Genomic DNA, 12477 nt, shown 5'->3' with positions numbered 1-12477 from the left:
CGCGGTCTTACTATGTTCTTCTTCTACTCAAATGGGCTGCTCTTACGTCACATCGCATGGTAAGCTGGGAATGGCACACATTCACAATGCAAGCGAAATGCTCCGGAGCCCGGATAAATCATGCCAAGACCCACAGTTGTAACCATGCCAGGGTATGGTTGTCTGGTCCGTTTTAGGGTCCTGGATGGGTTCACATCAGCGTGAGCCAGTTCAGAAACTGGTCACTGTGACACTAGAAAGCATTCCAAAGGTTTGTTGTGAAAGCACTGTAACTCTTTTATAAATACTAGGGATGTTCTCAACCCCCTAGCAAAATTGTAATATGAACCATCCACATATTATTCTTATCTAACAAATCTGGGTTTTTCCCTTACAGTCTAAGCGTTTTCACCCTTAATGGCGATGTTCACATTAAAAGAGGGACTTTATTGGCTGCTGCATCCTAATTTCTGCGTTATGTGACCTATTGTTGTTGCACAGTGCTCAGAAAGATCAGCATGGGGGGCAAGCTGCACAGAGAGCAGCTGAAATACTAATCATTAAAATTTGATGTTCAATGCAAAGCAAAGTTTATGAAGCAGTAGAACAACTTTTTCTGTAAGTATAAAGGTTTAACCAGCACCACACTGAAACACATCATGAGCCAAGTCATCAAACCAGAAATTAAACATGCTAATCTAGCACTTCACCAAACTGTTCCGCATGAAAACGTGAGCTAGAGCGAGATGTGTGCTTATTCAAGACTGTAGCTCTATGTGGTGATTAATGAATACGTTTAGAAACAAATGATAAAGCTATGCACATTTCTGGATGTGTTGTCAGGATTCTTTGAGTTTTTTCATATCGGAAATGCACCTTGGGGCTGTCCTGCAGAAACTCAAGTTGGGAAAAAATATCTATTGCTGTCAAAAAACCAAAACCGTGTCCAGAGCCTTACTACTGAGTAAGGATAATACCGATGATATGTAGTGTGTTGTTTTACAGTAGTTTATAGCTATTGAGTTTTCAAGCATTTACATGGCATTGAATTTATAAACTTTAAAGAAGTATTGGATTAGGACTCTGTATCAGCATATACCTAATCTTAAATGATTTGGATAAGTATTAAGAGCAAAAAGTCTTGATGGCCACATCTGTATACAATACATGGTACTAGACCAGTTTAATTGGTTCATATATGAATAACCAGAGGTGGTTTAAAGAGGGACTCATCTTTGCACCTGTATTGCAAACCCAATTTTTTGGTTTCGTTTTGTTGTGATGTGCCTTTGTAGTACAACAGCAGTGGCCTGCCTGTTGCATTAACAGCATAAATACATGCCAGAGCAAACGTTTACAACTAACTCACAGTTTGAGTTCCAATTGTGGGGAAACATAAACGATGAATATGTTTCCAGCTACTTTTCATGATCATTTCTGTGTCAATCCTGTTTAACAATATGACCACCTTTGGCTTCTACTCAAAACGTGGAACACACTCTCGTAGCAAAGCACACAATCATCAGATGACTATTTTGACCAACTGAACTTTGTTTTTAGAGGTTACCTTAAATGGCCTCGTAGGGCCATAGCATTAGTGAAAACAAACTCTCATCCGTGTTAGAGGTGGTGCAGGATCTCAAAACATGAGTGTATAATGTTGCGTAAGAGTTTTATTAAGACTGATAATCTTGTTTTGATCATTTATAAAACCAGAAAACTTTGAAATAATTCATAATTAATCATAAATTAAAATATGAGTTACTGACTGATCTTGACAGTGCTTGTGAGTTAGCATGGTTTCTCAAAGCCCATGTCTGCCTACAACTCTTGCCTGACCAATCAATCCTGAAGCTGAACATTTCCACTGTTTAAAATTGTTGCAATACTGCATTTTTCTTCACACACAATGGAACCACGATCAGTTTAACCCAGTAAGTAATTTTAGGATCTGGTCCTCTGATTATTAGCAACTAATTCTAGCCACAGTTGGGACCATCCAAACATCTAACGCTTGCGCCAGAGAGAACTGCATTACCTGCCAACCATGGAGTGACCTTCAGGTCAGCTGAACAGCTGTTGTGCCAAGTCTAAGCCGTTATCCATCTGAGAGACAGGTGACAGAACCACATGCCCACAGGGACCTAGGCTAGTTTTGTGGGAGTTAAAACAGCCAACCAGTCAAACCTTAAGTAAGGCGCTCCATTAGTTCATCTGTGGCTGCTGTACGGTGCTGACAAGGTTGACTGATACCAAAAGTAGAACTCCCAAATGTGTCCCTCTAAGATCAGAGTTTGGTGTTCGGAATAAGGTTATCAAATGCTTTCCTTTTGGTTTCTGAGAAACTGATTAGCTCAGTTTCAATTGTAGCTGATTGTAATTGACTGGTTGTTAGTATATAGGTTTTATTTAGTGTTGAATTTTGTACAGTCTTAGTTGTTTATGTTTGTTTAATCAGTAGTTGATCAGTAGATTTTTGATTAATATTAAATGTAATTATAGATTATGTTGCTTTTCAGCTCTTGTTGGTTTTAGCATTTTTATTAATAAAATTCCAAGTTGATTTTAAATAAACTCTTAAACCTGAGAAATATCCCAAAAAAATCCTCATGACTTCATTAAGCATCATTTGCATAGCTCCCTAGAAAATATTCATTTGTTAGATTAATTTTAAAAAGCTTTTAGAGATTTGTTTATGGATATTAATCTAACCTAATGTGGTCTAACTTCTTTACACTGCCAAGATGTTTTGGTTAGAAATTATAACCATAACAAACTGTGTAAGAGACAAATAGCAGCTCATGAAAGATATGAGTTTATTCCTTTAATGTGATCAGCTATAAGATTAAACCAACCACCAACTGTGTGTGGCCTGTCTGTTAACCAGGCCTCCCTGACTCTGCAGTACGAAGCTGATGAGACACTGTTAATTACAGCCTGAACTCCATGTCACCAACCTATCTGATGAAGTGAACTGGGAGGAGCCAATGCCACGGGCGACCCTGGTCACCCCCGGGGTCTACTGTTCTTTCATAGTATCTGTACAAGTGTGTGTGTCTGTCTTTGTGTGTTTGTTAAACAGATGAGGAAGTAAAGGAAAGAAAACCAATTAAAAATAATTGCAACTAATTTCATAAACAAGTGCAACAGGGGAAATATGTTTAATGAAGCAAAATCATTAGGTAAAATTATGCTCTACTTTCTTGGCTGCTGACTTTATACTTTGGGGCCTCCGAGAGAGGAGAAGGAGGAGAAATAGAAGGGGTAAGAAAAGAGACGCAGACATGTAAAAAACAAAGAGAAGAAAAGTTTAAAAAGTAGGACAGACAGACAGTTGGTGGCAAGAGTTATGTGTGATCCCTTTCAAGTCCCCTGACTGGCCTATGTTGCCATGCCAACCTAAACATTCGCATTTGGGGGAGGTCTGCTCCCCCCCTTCCTTACCCCATGCATACACCACTGACAGGATGAATAACAAACCCAAGGAGTGGCTGACGCAGAAAGGGAAAAACATTATGAAAAACCATCGCAATTCCCGTTAAAACTCGTTTTTCTTCTACAAGTCATTTTCTTGTGTAAGCATGCTAACTAAAACACTAGCATCAGCACCAACTGGAGTTTAAGACTTCAGTCTCACCTCTGGAGCTCCTGCCCTCTCATTGACATGAGCACACAAACTATGATTCAGCTTCCCGACCCATGGTGATGTCCAAGGGTGGGGAATTAGTAACGTTTGGCTGATCCTTTCAATCATGGCCTACTTTGCCCCAAAACGTTTGAGAAGAAACAAAACATTATAAAAACAGGTCTGATGATTAATTCCCTCCCAAAGTTTTACCAGGCCTGAGAGGAAGCACATCTATAAAGCAGCCAGAGGATTTTCTTTCCCATTCTAACCAGCATAAATGTAGTTTTTCCCCACAACTGAACAAGGAATTAACAGTAACTGCTTGGAGCTATTTACAACATACACACATCACACACGCCGCATCGCTGTGCATTTTAAAGAGTCTTTCAGTGCCCAATTGGAATCGAGCTTTTAGAGGAGTCTGGGTTGTTTATCCAATCCCATCATTTGCTCTGGCTCTGCAGCGTTGCCCACAACCAATCGGCCTTTTCCCACATGTGGTGTTGGCTGTGGAGCATTTGGTTTAGGAGATCATTTCCCAGTCTGCAATAAGCAGAACCATTTTCCTGGATAAATACTGTTGAGCCCTTTAATCAAATCCATACTCTAAGACAACAATACGGCATAACAGCACGTTTCACACAGTCAGTCATAAACAATGTAGGGTGATGCAATGTAAACCTAGAAAGTATACGTTTAAATATATTTTTGATGTAGGTTGGGTTCCCCCTGTTTTTTGGTGTGAAAATGAAGATAAAAGAAAAATAAATAAAAGTATGTCTTTAAAATCATCTCAGTGAAAACATTCAAAGAGAACCCTAAAATTTGCTCTAATGCCCAGCACAAAAAAAGTGTCCTCAGCAATAGCTTCTTTATTTTTCAGCAAACTTGTAGAAGAATGGCAAAGGAAGCACCATTTACACACAAGGAAGACCAAAGTGCTTTACAGTACATCAAAGTAAGTCAGGATTGGGCACTACATTAAATAAACAAATATGTTAAAATGCAGATATTAAAGGCGTAAAAGAAACGTATTTCTTTAGTTTTTTAAATGTGACAGTTGCAGAACATTTTAATCCTAATGGAAAACATTAGACTGTGGTGGAAAACCAACCCTGCACATCAGCCTGAACATACCATACCTATGGTGAAACATGGTGGGAGCAGCATCATGCTGTGGGGATGACAGGAAAGCGGTTTAGAACGTATACCTCTACAAAGTACCGGGTCTGGGGGGGCTGAATACAAATGCATGACAAACGTTTTAGATTTTTATTCATGAGACAAAAAATATCTAATCATTTTCCCCCCATTTCACAATAATGCACTAATTCTTGTAAGTCTATTACAAACATTTCCAACAAAACACATAGAATTTTGTGGTTGCGTTGTGAAAAGTGGGTATTATGACTTTGTGCACAGCACTGCAAATCTGAAAAGGCTGCTTAACAAAAACCACTTACTTTAATTGTACAGAGGTTTTAGGAGGGAAAAACAAAAATAAAGTATTGTTCCATTTTCTGGCTTGAATGGGGAAGTAATACGTTTAGAGAGGTGAAAAAGTTATAGTGACATATAGTTTATGTTAGAGATTTCCTATGGTTTATGATAGAATATCACATGCAAAATATTCCTTGCCTCAGGGACTTGACACTCCAGAGTTGGGTACTAAAATTACCATTGCTAAATATTTGGTTTGAGATCTCAGGGGACTATTACAGCACTGTGTGACCTGCCCAACAACTCACTGCAGGGCTGTTAGGAATAATGTTAAATAAAAAAAAAGAATAATGGAAACTAAAAAGCCTGATCATTGTCAGCAGGTTTGTAGCAGGTTGCCAATAAAGTTCCACCTGGAACTGGTTTCTTAAAATATACAGGTCCTTCTCAAAATATTAGCATATTGTGATGAAGTTCATTATTTCCCATAATGTCATGATGAAAATTTAACATTCATATATTTTAGATTCATTGCACACTAACTGAAATATTTCAGGTCTATTATTGTCTTAATATGGATGATTTTGGCATACAGCTCATGAAAACCCAAAATTCCTATCTCACAAAATTAGCATATTTTATCCGACCAATAAAAGAAAAGTGTTTTTAATACAAAAAACGTCAACCTTCAAATAATCATGTACAGTTATGCACTCAATACTTGGTCGGGAATCCTTTGCAGAAATGACTGCTTCAATGCGGCGTGGCATGGAGGCAATCAGCCTGTGGCACTGCTGAGGTCTTATGGAGGCCCAGGATGCTTCGATAGCGGCCTTTAGCTCATCCAGAGTGTTGGGTCATGAGTCTCTCAACGTTCTCTTCACAATATCCCACAGATTCTCTATGGGGTTCAGGTCAGGAGAGTTGGCAGGCCAATTGAGCACAGTGATACCATGGTCAGTAAACCATTTACCAGTGGTTTTGGCACTGTGAGCAGGTGCCAGGTCGTGCTGAAAAATGAAATCTTCGTTCGTCGTCTTCCGCTTATCCAGGACCGGGTCGCGGGGGCAGCAGACTCAGCAGAGACGCCCAGACGTCCCTCTCTCCAGACACCTCCTCCAGTTCCTCCAGGGGGAGCCCAAGGCGTTCCCAGGCCAGCCGAGAGACATAGTCCCTCCAGCGTGTCCTGGGCCGTCCCCTGGGCCTCCTCCCGGTGGGACGTGCCTGGAACACCTCCCGAGGAAGGCGTCCAGGAGGCATCCGGTATAGATGCCCGAGCCACCTCAACTGGCTCCTCTCGATGTGGAGGAGCAGCGGCTCTACTCCGAGCCCCTCCCGGATGGCCGAGCTCCTCACCCTATCTCTAAGGGAGTGCCCGGCCACCCTACGGAGGAAGCTCATTTCAGCCGCTTGTATCCGTGATCTCGTTCTTTCGGTCATGACCCAAAGTTCATGGCCATAGGTGAGGGTAGGAACGTAGACCGACAAGTAAATTGAGAGCTGTGCTTTTCGGCTCAGCTCTCTCTTCACCACAATGGACCGGCACAGCGCCCCCATTACTGTGGCAGCTGCACCGATCCGTCTGTCGATCTCCCGCTCCATTCTTCCCTCACTCGTGAACAAGACCCCGAGATACTTAAACTCCTCCACTTGAGGCAGGAACTCCCCTCCAACCTGAAGAGGACAAGCCACCCTTTTCCGGTCGAGTACCATGGCCTCGGACTTGGAGGAGCTGATCCTCATCCCAGCCGCTTCACACTCGGCTGCGAACCGCCACAACGCATGCTGTAGGTCTTGGCTAGAGGGGGCCAGCAGGACCACGTCATCCGCAAAAAGAAGAGACGAAATCCACTGGTCCCCAAACCAGACCCCCTCCGGCCCTTGGCTGCGTCTAGAAATCCTGTCCATAAAAGTTATGAACAGGACCGGCGACAAAGGGCAGCCCTGCCGGAGTCCAACATGCACTGGGAACAGGTCCGACTTAGTGCCGGCAATGCGGACCAAACTCCTGCTCCGCTCGTACAGGGACCGGATGGCCCCTAATAAAGGGCCCCCGATTCCATACTCCTGGAGCACCCCCCACAGGGCATCACGAGGGACACAGTCGAATGCCTTCTCCAGGTCCACAAAACACATGTGAACCGGTTGGGCAAACTCCCATGAACCCTCGAGCACCCTGTAGAGGGTATAGAGCTGGTCCAGTGTTCCACGGCTGGGACGAAAACCACACTGTTCCTCCTGAAGCCGAGGTTCGACTATCGGTCGGACTCTCCTCTCCAATACCCTGGCGTAGGCCTTACCAGGGAAGCTGAGGAGTGTGATCCCCCTGTAGTTGGAACACACCCTCCGGTCCCCCTTCTTATAAAGGGGGACCACCACCCCAGTCTGCCAGTCCAGAGGCACTGTCCCCGACCGCCACGCAATGTTGAAGAGGCGTGTCAACCATGACAGCCCTACAACATCCAGAGACTTGAGGTACTCAGGGCGGATCTCATCCACCCCCGAAGCCTTGCCACCGCGGAGCTTTTTAACCACCTCGGTGACTTCAGCCTGGGTGATGAAAGAGTCCAACCCCGAGTCCCCAGCCTCTGTTTCCACCACGGAATGCGTGATGGCAGGATTGAGGAGATCCTCGAAGTACTCCTTCCACCGCCCGATAATGTCCTCAGTCGAGGTCAGCAGTCTCCCGCCCCCACTATAAACAGTGTTGGCAGAGCACTGCTTCCCCCTCCTGAGGCGTCGGACGGTTTGCCAGAATCGCTTCGAGGCCAACCGGTAGTCCTTCTCCATGGCCTCACCGAACTCTTCCCAGGCCCGAGTTTTTGCCTCTGCCACAGCCCGGGCCGCAGCACGCTTGGCCTCACGGTACCCGTCAGCCGCCTCAGGAGTCCCACAAGCCAACCACAGCCGATAGGACTCCTTCTTCAGCTTAACAGCATCCCTTACTGCCGGTGTCCACCACCGGGTTCTGGGATTGCCGCCACGACAGGCACCGCAGACCTTACAGCCGCAGCTATGGGTAGCAGCATCGACAATAGATGCAGAGAACATGGTCCACTCTGACTCTATGTTTCCAACATCCCCCGGGATCTGGTCGAAGCTCTCCCGGAGGTGGGAGTTGAATACATCCCTGGCCGAGGGCTCCGCCAGGCGTTCCCAGCAGACCCTCACTATGCGCTTGGGCCTGCCGAGTCTGTCCGGCTTTCTCCTCCTCCAGCGGATCCAACTCACCACCAGGTGATGATCAGTGGACAGCTCAGCCCCTCTCTTCACCCGAGTGTCCAAAACATGCGGCCGAAGGTCTGATGATACGACAACAAAGTCGATCATCGACCTCCTGCCTAGGGTGTCCTGGTGCCAAGTGCACTGATGGACACCCTTATGTTTGAACATGGTGTTCGTTATGGACAATCCGTGACTAGCACAGAAGTCCAATAACAAAACACCACTCGGATTCAGATCGGGGAGGCCATTCCTCCCGATCACGCCTCTCCAGGTGTCACTGTCGTTCCCCACGTGGGCGTTGAAGTCCCCCAGCAGAATAATGGAGTGCTGAAAAATGAAATCTTCATCTCCATAAAACTTTTCAGCAGATGGAAGCATGAAGTGCTCCAAAATCTCCTGATAGCTTGCTGCATTGACCCTGCCCTTGATAAAACACAGTGGACCAACACCAGCAGCTGACACGGCACCCCAGACCATCACTGACTGTGGGTACTTGACACTGGACTTCTGGCATTTCCTTCTCCCCAGTCTTCCTCCAGACTCTGGCACCTTGATTTCCGAATGACATGCAGAATTTGCTTTCATCCGAAAAAAGTACTTTGGACCACTGAGCAACAGTCCAGTGCTGCTTCTCTGTAGCCCAGGTCAGGCGCTTCTGCCGCTGTTTCTGGTTCAAAAGTGGCTTGACCTGGGGAATGCGGCACCTGTAGCCCATTTCCTGCACACGCCTGTGCACGGTGGCTCTGGATGTTTCTACTCCAGACTCAGTCCACTGCTTCCACAGGTCCCCCAAGGTCTGGAATCGGCCCTTCTCCACAATCTTCCTCAGGGTCCGGTCACCTCTTCTCGTTGTGCAGCGTTTTCTGCCACACTTTTTCCTTCCCACAGACTTCCCACTGAGGTGCCTTGATACAGCACTCTGGGAACAGCCTATTCGTTCAGAAATTTATTTATGTGTCTTACCCTCTTGCTTGAGAGTGTCAATAGTGGCCTTCTGGACAGCAGTCAGGTCGGCAGTCTTACCCATGATTGGGGTTTTGAGTGATGAACCAGGCTGGGAGTTTTAAAGGCCTCAGGAATCTTTTGCAGGTGTTTAGAGTTAACTTGTTGATTCAGATGATTAGGTTCATAGCTCGTTTAGAGACCCTTTTAATGATCTGGATGAGCTAAAGGCCGCTATCGAAGCATCCTGGGCCTCCATAAGACCTCAGCAGTGCCACAGGCTGATTGCCTCCATGCCACGCCGCATTGAAGCAGTCATTTCTGCAAAGGATTCCCGACCAAGTATTGAGTGCATAACTGTACATGATTATTTGAAGGTTGACGTTTTTTGTATTAAAAACACTTTTCTTTTATTGGTCGGATAAAATATGCTAATTTTGTGAGATAGGAATTTTGGGTTTTCATGAGCTGTATGCCAAAATCATCCGTATTAAGACAATAAAAGACCTGAAATATTTCAGTTAGTGTGCAATGAATCTAAAATGTATGAATGTTACATTTTCATCATGACATTATGGAAAATAATGAACTTTATCACAATATGCTAATATTTTGAGAAGGACCTGTAGAGCTCTATTTTAAGTTAAGCATAATCAAGATTTCTTACAGCAAGCACTCCAACATTGACGTAAAAATGTTATTTTAAAAATAAATATGTGAGTAAATATATGCATACATATTGCAATTATGGGTCAAATTCCCAAAGCTACTTGAGTATGCAAAATGTGTGCACATAAGAGTTTATCTGTTTCTCAAAATGAACACAAAAAAGATCTTCTCCTAAAATAAATATCTCTATCAAACAACATCTCTTTGTACAAACACAAACACACTTACACCCACACCTACATCAGATATTAGGCCTATATTTAGAGAAAAAATAAGTCTATAGTTATGAATATTTATGGAAATTACAACCAGAGAAAATAGTGTTGCATTCTAAAAGATCAGTGCTTTTTGCGTCTTGTAGACTGTGTAAAATAAATACCGCCTGCTGAAAGCGGTTGGAAAAAAACATAGCAGAGATGTCATAGAGAGTAGAACAGGCTGTTCCCTCCAATGATTTGCACCTGATATCTTTGCAAATTATTTCTCAAAACAAATTGGCAGAACTATGCTTAAAATCCGGTCGCAGGGGGTAGGGGTTAGGGGGAGGTGGTAGAGCGTACGACCTCCAACAAAGAAATCAAACAATCGCTTTTCGTTTAATAAAAACAAGATGTAATCAAAGTCAAGAAAGCACTTTTTTGAAAAAGCAGTGCCTTTTTTTATTCGGATGTATTTTTAACTTTAATGTTGCTATGTTTGAGTTTTAAGTGATGCTTGGACATTGTGAGGATTTTTCTTTACAGTGAAATGAGCCAAAACCCGAGTAAGCTGAATTGTTGTGTGAAATTCTTGGTGTTAATTAAAGAACCATGAACATTGCTTCTGAATGCACATAATTATTTTTTTAAATAAAAACAATAAGCCAGAAGCTAGAAAAAGCATTATCTGGTCTACAAGCAAACAAAACTACAGTGCAAAGAAGTCTGAAGGACACCATTTCCTAATGATGCTGTTGACTGAAGTTCTCCGAAGGAAATCTTCAGTAGATTCAGGGTTTGTTGCACTAGACTCTCAGGCTTACTTTCCTAAATTCTCAAGTTCCCATTTTTCTTCTGGTATATTTTTCTGGTGAGTCTGCACCCTGTTTGCAGATACACACAAATGCAGTTCATGCACATTGCGTTAAACTTGAGCTGCCTCACTGCAGCCAAAGGGAGGAATTCGCAGGAGCACAGTTCTCATGCTGACCAGCCTTCTTTCAGCGTCTTGTTTTTATTTGACTCCTTTAATTGGAGAGAATGTCACCATCAATGTTTTGCTCTGGATGCTGAGACATACGACCTCCTCCTCAAGTTACTCGAGCCAACCACTTCGTCGGCTGCTATAAGACAGTTCACACACACACACATGCACGCAGGCAGGCAGGCAGGCAGGCACGCACACACAAAAATTTTGAAAATTACACAAGCTGCAAGGTTACCTTGATATGCTTTCTTTACTAAAGTCCTAAATGCACCTGGCCTGCCATGACAGGCTTCCCTCCAACAAAGTCAGGTTTTTTTTAACATGAGCTCCATCTCTCAGCATGAACTTGCCAGGAGGCCCCTCGATTACCAACTGCACTCAGCCAGTAGAATAGGAAGAGGGAGAGACTGAGTATAGTAGAGAAAAGTGGAATAGAGGGCAGTCAGCAGTCTTTATTAGTGACTTGAAACCAAATATACATCATGACCTCATGTGTGATATAAGATGAAACTTCAGTGTATTATTTCAGGGCGTGTGCTAATGTATGGAGTGAGCCCGAACTAAAAGTGGGACTAATTGTGAACTATGTAGCTGGGGGAGGAGAGCATATGTTAGAGGCTCAAGGTTAAAGATGCTATTACTCTGAGGGAGGTCCGCTGGCTGTGGTGCTGAGGTAGATGTACCATTCATCTTAGGAACAAGCCTTGATCTGCACTAAAGCTCAACGGCAACTCAGCTCAACAAGTACCTTCAAAACAACCCATACACATTGAGCTCTTTCCCATTATGTCTTGTTACAAACATAAAGTTCTATGTTTTTTTTTTCCCAACTGTAGGTGGTAGGCCAACACAAAGTAATGAACAATTCTTAAGGGAAGGAAAACTATAAAGGATTTTCACATTTTTCTACAAAAAATAATGTTGAAAATGCAGTCCCCTTTTCAATGAATTAAAATCCCGTGCAGCCGATTCCCTTCGGAGGTCACTGAATTATAGAGTCTACCTGTGAGTATTTTATTCTCAGTATAAATCCAGTTGTTCTGTGAAGGTCTCAGAGGTTTGTTAGAGAACTTTAGTAAACAAACAGCATCCCTTCGACCAAGGAGCAAAGCAGACAGGTGAGGAAGAAATCTGTGGAGTATTGTGCAGCCCATAAACACAGATTAATCCATCATATGATAATAGGAGAAGTAAGACACTTTGTAAACTTACAAAGACAAGGCTGTCCACCTAAACTGATAAGTTGTGCAAGAAGAGCTGCAGCCAAGAGGCCTATGATAACTCTGGAGGAGCTGCAGAGATCCATACCTCAGGTAGGAGAAACTATCCACAGGATATCTATTAGTCATGCACTTCACATATTGAAACAAAGACAAATCCTGGAAGAAAACCTGGTAAAGGCTGTAAAT

The 12477-nt window shown here is 43.6% G+C and overlaps 1 protein-coding gene across 1 annotated transcript in view; it reads right to left on the bottom strand.

Moving 5' to 3' along the window:
• scfd2 (sec1 family domain containing 2) overlaps positions 1–12477 on the bottom strand; it is a 148349-nt gene that overhangs the window by 65148 nt on the left and 70724 nt on the right. The gene's annotated exons all lie outside the window — the stretch shown is intronic.

This window comes from Girardinichthys multiradiatus, chromosome 9 (genome assembly GCF_021462225.1).
Source record: "Girardinichthys multiradiatus isolate DD_20200921_A chromosome 9, DD_fGirMul_XY1, whole genome shotgun sequence".
NCBI lineage: Eukaryota > Metazoa > Chordata > Actinopteri > Cyprinodontiformes > Goodeidae > Girardinichthys > Girardinichthys multiradiatus.
This window is presented reverse-complemented; position numbering and strand designations above follow the sequence as displayed.